Here is a 6,000-nt window from a genome sequence, read left to right as displayed (position 1 = left end):
TTAGAAAATTTCTATTGCCTTTTGATGTTTTGTGACATCATTTTTTTCAAACCACAAATTGGGGTGTGTGTTTGTGTGTGCACGTGTGTGTGTGTGTGTCTAGGGAAATAAGCATTACAGTTCAAATGAGTATTTAATAATATTTATAATTTGTAATTTGATACATATAAATGGCACCCTAGAAATATCAAATGGACAACAAAAAAGATACTTTATTATTAATTTTAAAATATAAAATGCCCTTCCTTTACTATGCTGTCTATATCAGGCCCTCACCTGCTAAACCTGCTAATTCTCCCCTTCCCCCCTCCCCCCGATTTTTTGGCAGACCAAGAATCTTGCCTTCTCAGACTGTCAGAAAAGTAATCTATTTTTAAATTTCCAGAATTTCAGGTCTCCTGTCATTAAACATGACAGAGAGATTTAGGGAAAGATAAAGCATTGTTTGAAAAAGAAAGTCAGTTTTTAGTGTGACCTAAATGTATACGAGTCCAATGTTTAGACAGCATAGGAGGTTAAAGCTGGATTTTGAACATATTTTCAGAGTGTGCTTTGGCATGCAGCGTTTTTGAGAGAGGTGTTATGTAAGTTATCAAAAAGCATACATTTGGGGTAGGACTTTTATTTTATCCAGAAGCTAAAAATCATCGAATGTTGTGTTTTAATATGCAGATAACCCTTATTCTGATTTCGGTTTGGAAGCTTGATCAGGAAAGGTCTTTACTGTGGTGTTTAGGACGTCATGTTCTTTAGAAAGAAAGCTCTCTGTTTTTCTTTTCTCCAGAGGAACTGCAGTTTAGGACAGGCATAAAGCTGGGAACATAACCAAGGGCAGAAAAAAAATTCACCCCTATGTTCTATTTGTCAAACTGACCTGCAGGTCACAACCTGAAAGTTTATGGATCGGTGAGGCCTTGTCTCCGCATAAGCATGTTTTCTGGACTTTGGCTGAAGCTAAATTCCTGACTTCTGAAAGAGGGGTGGGTGTGGACTTCCAGCAGGAATAGCCAGTGGGAAGGAAGTAATATTCATTAAGAGTGTCTCATGCAAGCAGTGCGGGGCTAAGCATGCTCAGTGTAAATTCTCCTGGAGCCTGTCAAGCTATGTTTGAACTCGTTCCAGAATAGTGGATTTACTTTTTTTTCCCCACCAGGAAGAATACTCGAGTAGACTGTATTTTGCCTTGCTTTTCTTTTTTCCCTTTCTCTCTTTCTTTCTCTTTCTTTCTTTTCTTCTTTCTTTCTTTTTCTTTCTTTCTTTCTTTCTTTCTTTCTTTCTTTCTTTCTTTCTTTCTTTCTTTCTTTCTTTCTTTCTTTCTCTTTCTTTCTTTCCTTTCTTTTTCTTTCTTTTCTTCCTTTCCTTTTCTCTCTTTCCTTCTTTCTTTTTCTTCTTTCTTCTTTCTTCCCTTCCTTCCTTCTTTCTTTACATTTTTTTTCCTCCAGAAGAATGGAAACAATATTCATTTCTCATCAGTTCAGTAATACAATGCCCTTCAGTGTCCATATGAGCATTTCAGTGGAGAAGAAAAGAAACTTTGCTACCTGGGAACTGAAGACTACTTAGGTCAGTAAATGCTAATAAAGCTCTTAAAGACTTTCGGAGCTAGGAGTTAACTTTTCTTAACTGTTAAGGTAATCTACAGCTAATGTAATTGCCTTTTCAACTGGTGGGTGTACACTGATTTTTTTTTTCCCACCCAAAAACTATGTTTTTCATGTGTTGGAGTGATTTCCCAAACACAGGGAAAATATGTCTTTTGGTTAATTTGCATTTGAAAGAACCTCTTTTTGTATGAAAGATTCTTTCTCTCTACCACAAATTATGTGTTTTTTAAACAAATACTGTGGTGAGCTGATGTAGCCGTAATGGTCTGAACGTGGATGTGTTCTGTGTTATATTAATTCTTGGCTTGGGTAGGTTTGGTGAAAGTTATTGCTTTTGTTGCTGCCAGAGATGAAAGAGAGTTTGTTTTGTTGTGGATGTTGTTTTGGAACTTTTGGTGAGCTCTGAGGCTGCCTTGGGAGCCCCTTATAGAGAGGAGAGCCATCTCTTTCCATATTTAATGTGCATTTTTCGAAATATTCAACTTTAAGACAGGAGTACAGCTTTTTAAGAATCTGTGTAGGAATAGAGTTTTCTTTAAAATGTAGTCTTGGAGGGAAATGGTTTATAGAAAGGTTTGTAATGAAGAATTTAAATCAAGACCGCCATGGTGAATATAAGCAAAAGAATGCAAAAAAATACTGCATGCTATGTACGCACTGATTCAGTTTAGGTTAATAATTTTACTTTTTAATTTAAAAAAAGTATACCAGACCTTAAAGGGTTGTCTTATGATATCAACTGATAACACAGAGGACTCATTAGAGAGATGTTAGGATCTCAGAAAATATCAAGTAAGCAAAGGCGGCCCCTTTAAAACCATCTGAGGACTGAGGTTATGAAACCACATGGTTTCATGTAGGAGCAGTGCATCCTAGGCTAAAGCAGTTTAATTTTATTCAAGAATTTTAAGAGTAAAAGGGGATTTATTTCTTTTCAAAAAAGAACAGCCAGGCGAGGATTATTGATCAGTCAGGGATTAAATATTTGCTGGAATACAAAGCATCACATATTATCAATGTGTAAATCAGACTCGCCAGCTATTCAGGGGATGTAAATGAAACGACCATAGTTTCAGCCGGAATCAAATGCAGCAGCACCCCTGCCCTGCTTTCTTCATCTTTATGTCCCAGAAAGGGATGATAGAGGTGGGGCAGGGTGTGAAATGAGACTTAGCCGATGAGCTGACCTTGCTCTTTTAACTTCTGTCCATCTGTTCTTACCGGGCAGCTGAAGCAGTGAGCAGAGTGGGGTGGGACCTCAGGGGGGACCAGGAAGCAGAGGCCAGACCCAGCCAAGGCTGTGATCTGTTCCCCACCCTGAGAGTTAGATATCAGGAGGAGCTAAGTGGATGCATCTAAATCCACTTCCTTCTGCTCCCAGAGCTTTGATTTAGTACCAAATGCTGCTCTTCTGCACCTGCCTCTGTTTTTCATAAGTAAAAGCTTCTCCCCATGTGTAGACGGTGGTTTATTCGATACAGATCAATCCCTAAGGAGATAGCTGAAGTAATTTAGTCTTGTTTTGTTTTTTCTTTCTTCTCTGACATGTGGCATTGATGAGGTTTAATTGAAACAACAAACCTTTTCTGGGATGCGAGAGCACAGTTTTCCATGGGAGTGTGTGTGTGAACGTGTGTGTGTGCGTGTGTGCATGCGCAAGTCACTTGCAGTCTGGGCTCTGGGACGCTGCCTCTTGGAAGGCTTTGCAAGGCTGAGGGCATTTGTCTGGAGCCAGGGATCTTTTCATCACCTTGTCTCTGCGTTGGCAAAGAGGAGGTGCACATTCTGAGGCATGCTGTAATTCTTTACCCTGAGTCCTCGTTCCTAATACTGCACTCTCCCCACAACACCCCAACTGTTTCCCCTTCATGACCTGTGTCTTGAAGCATAGCACCAAAACCTTTTGAGGCACAAAAGAAAACCAAAGGGCATGCAAAGAAGCAGAGAATGAACAAAGACAGGCCTCTTCATGTTCACATCTGGATAACATTTAGATTGAGACAAGGGAAAATGAGTGGGAGAAAAAAATCTGACACCACATTAAAAAAATGCATATAATTGACTTTCTAGAGTTTTTCTCGTCTCAAGCTTTCTGGATGTTTTTGTCTCCTGCCCACACTCTACCCATAGTACTCCGGAGAAGGCAGGTATCACATCCATGTTTTTAGTGAAGTGCAGTGATTTGCCCAAAGCAGTGCCTAGGCAGGAGCAAGCATACAGATACCTGGAGCTCCAGTCCAAGCCTCTACTTACACAAGAATAGAAATAATCTGGGTTCCATTTTTGTATCTTGAACTCAGTTTCCCCATTCATTTTAAGGTTTTGGACAAAGACGTTCCGTGCGGTAAGTTCTCAAACTGAATCCATTACTGTAATAATTTGAGAAGTATTTGAAGCTTTTCAGGAGACTTTGACATATTTCCTTTGATCTTATCTTCAACATTACCTATGAAAATAGATTGGGCCAGTGTTGCCATTTTCTTTTGACAAACGATGAAACTGAAAGATTGAATGACTTGCTGCCTAAGGTCAGGATAGAGGCTACATGGGAATTCGGATTGCCCAACTCGGGATTTGAAATTCTAGACTATCCTGAATCCCTGGGTTACTGAGGTAGAGAGGATATAAAAGAGGAGTTCCGTGATTCATGAAGGTGGAAAGTGTGGCAGCACCAGGGGCTTTGGATATTGTCCCGCTATGAAGGAGAAAACTCTGGCTGGAGAAGGTATGTTACTGCACCCACTGTCACACTAAGGAGTTGGACTTGAATTTAAATCCTATCCGTAGAATCCCCAAGTGTGTGTTCCATGGTATTTTGCTAAATTCCTCTGTGTCTCTTTTTCATCATGTGTAGAATGGGGATACCAAGGGGTTGCTATGAGGATTATATGAGACGATGCATGTAAATTACTTAGCACGGTGCCTCACACAGCAGACTAAACCCTAAAATGTTTTGATTGGCATGTGCTCTTATTTGTTGCTTGTGTTGTATCACCCAAAGTAAGCATGAACTATTCTTACTGTGAATCCCAGTCAGCTCTTAGCTCAACCCACAGATCCTCGGGGCACTTGTGTTGGTAAATGAACACCACAAGATGAGTAGTGCTTAAGGCATATTTATTGAAAATACAAAAATGTGCTAAATGGCACAGAGAGTTAACTGAGGCAGAACACTTATTCTTCTTGCTCTTAGTCCGCGGAGAGACCAGAGGGAGGCTATCCAGGCAGATGTGTCCAAGATAAGCGCACATTTGTTGAGTCAAATCTAGTTATCTTTGGTGACTTTCCAATGCGGCTAAGCAGGCTTCTCGGAAGTGAGGAATCTCTCTGAAGGGAAAGAAGTCAATTACAGGCTCGTAGGTTCAGTGGGAGTCAAAAAAGAAGTAAAGGCACACGTGCAGACAGGCTTTAGAACTGTCAAGATTTCAGGTTTTGCTGGGGGCCTTCTGACCAGTGCTGACCGGGCTCTTGAGGTGCACTAAGTGTCTGGGCCCCGATGTGCCTGGCATTATGTTAGAGAAATCCCTTTACACATAGCATTACGTTAGAGAAATCCCTTTAGAGAGATAAATCTCAAGGACCTGCTTCTGACCAAATCAGTGATCCTTAACGGACTGCTCTCTGTAGAGAACCGGGAACTGTAAGTGCACAGTCACAGGGCTGCGAGACCAGACAGAAGGAGGGGCCACTCCCTCAGAGCACGTGCAGTCTAAATGAATAAATGGTACACAGAAGTGCATGGAGCACTCACATGCAGACCAGTAAAACAAGTCTGTTGGTGCAGAAGTGTGAGGCAGACTTCAGGGACAGCAGTTGATGGTTAAATATTCTAAGTGTCTATTCTTAATTTTTTTTTTTTTGAGAAGATGTCTTGCTCTGTCACCCAGGCTGGAATGCAGTAGTGTGATCTTGGCTCACTGCGACCTCTGCCTCCTGGGTTTGAGCGAGTCTCCTGCCTCAGCCTCCCAAGTAGCTGGGACCACAGGCATGCGACACCATACCTGGCTAATTTTTGTAATTTTGGTAGAGGCAGGGTTTTGCCATGTTGGCCAGGCTGGTCTCAAACTCCTGACCTCAGGTGATCTGTTTGCGTCAGCCTCCAAAAGTGCTGGGATTACAGGTGTGAGTCAGCTCCCTTGGCCTAAAATTCTTAAATTCTTTACCACTCAGTACAGAGTTCCCTTTCAGATGCCTCTTCATGGCCTTCACCCACTTGTCCCTGCTGGGAATGAAAAGCTACTCGGGGGATACGGCAGGGAGATGGCAATGAGTTTTGGTTTATTGGTCTATTACACACCGGATGCTAGGTTTCATGCTTTATCAGTACTGTATTTAAAGTTCACAATACCCCTGGGAAGTTTAAAGAGGAGGAAACCTATCCCCATAGGGGAAGAAT

The 6,000-nt window shown here is 41.3% G+C and overlaps 1 long non-coding RNA gene across 3 annotated transcripts in view; it reads left to right on the top strand.

Moving 5' to 3' along the window:
- The first annotated feature begins 1,010 nt into the window (after window positions 1–1,010).
- The window catches only part of LOC106993508 (uncharacterized), a 336,731-nt gene continuing 331,741 nt past the window's right edge, over window positions 1,011–6,000 (top strand). For 2 of the 3 annotated variants that reach the window (XR_013404351.1, XR_013404355.1), the window contains exon 1: window positions 1,027–1,563. This is a non-coding gene — a long non-coding RNA (uncharacterized LOC106993508). Of the gene's footprint in view, window positions 1,564–6,000 lie in introns of all 3 variants that reach the window. The other variant, XR_013404352.1, reaches the window with a different exon arrangement.

The sequence above is a fragment of the Macaca mulatta genome, chromosome 14, assembly GCF_049350105.2.
Source record: "Macaca mulatta isolate MMU2019108-1 chromosome 14, T2T-MMU8v2.0, whole genome shotgun sequence".
Classification (NCBI taxonomy): domain Eukaryota; kingdom Metazoa; phylum Chordata; class Mammalia; order Primates; family Cercopithecidae; genus Macaca; species Macaca mulatta.
This window is presented reverse-complemented; position numbering and strand designations above follow the sequence as displayed.